Here is a 1,339-nt window from a genome sequence, read left to right as displayed (position 1 = left end):
GCTCTTCCATTAAACCATAAAAAATTTAACATTTGGCTCAATATAAATTGTAAACAAAAAACTTATCTCTCTTTTCTTTAACTATTTTATACTAGTAAGATTTACATACATACCACTCAATTATTATGTATTTACATATATAATACCTAAACTTCAGATTTCACTTACATGTTGCTCTACCCATACATGAGATGTTATACTTTACAATTTATAAATTAAAATGTTAGTATTTTTTATGTGATATGAAATAAGTTCTCTATCTTTTCATTATGTGCGTACATGAGGTCGATAGTCTGGTTGGATCGACGTGCGATGTAGACACATTCATAGCGGCCTCTCATAATATTTTTTTTTGTTTATTCAGACTCGATATCAATACTCTATGATTCATATTAAATATTTGATTGCTTTTTATGTCATCATGTGGCATAATTTTTTTCAGTAGATTTTTCAAATAAAACAAAAAATTACACGCTCTTGTTTTCTTTTAATGATGTGTTAAAAGTATTTCATGGCGGTGTATTTTTTATTAAATTAGTATATTATTATGATAGCTTATTATGCATTATGATAGTATATAATATTATTGGATAACTTCTAATAATATTCTTGTATTTTCAAGATAAATTCTAAGGGGGTGTTTGGCTAGAGAAAGGATTTAGCAACGGTGGGACTTAGCAAATCCACCTTCCTGTTGAATTTATTAAAACTGGATTTGTAATGAATCGAAGGAAAAATCAGATCTAAAATCTGAAATTTTCTTAAATCCATAAAACTTGCCCTTTTTTGTGTTTTGTTTAGATGTACTAAATCCATCAGATAAATCCTATTAATATGGCGCTACCAAACACCCCCTAAGGATGCTATTGGGTTTTGAAAAAAATCATTTTTTTTTAGCCCTTCCTCTAATTGCAGCGTAGGCAAGGATTGAGCCCTAATATGTCACACAAAAAAATTACATTGTCAAACATAAATTTTAGGGTGTATTTGATAATATAAATTCTAGATTCAAATTCAAGTTCAGTTAACGATATGAGTCCAAATTAGTTCAAATCAAACACTTAAAGTATGATTTTAATTTTTTAATTATTAATTGAAATGTCAAAGAATATCCAAAATTTGTCAGTTTATAGTAAAATCAAACATCTCAATGAACGGAGTCCAACAACTTCCATCTTAAGGATCACTCAATCATGAAGTCATTAAAACACTTACATGTTAAAAGAGCAATATATGATAATATATATTTTGTGTGTAAGATATGTTAGATAATACTTATATACCACATAAGAGACAGACACTGGAGCGGAACGAAGTGAGCAAGCGGAGTGGAGCGAAA

This window comes from Phalaenopsis equestris, unplaced genomic scaffold, assembly GCF_001263595.1.
Source record: "Phalaenopsis equestris unplaced genomic scaffold, ASM126359v1 Scaffold000420, whole genome shotgun sequence".
Taxonomy (NCBI): domain Eukaryota; kingdom Viridiplantae; phylum Streptophyta; class Magnoliopsida; order Asparagales; family Orchidaceae; genus Phalaenopsis; species Phalaenopsis equestris.
The sequence above is the reverse complement of the archived record's forward strand: the minus strand, read 5'-3'. Positions refer to the sequence as shown.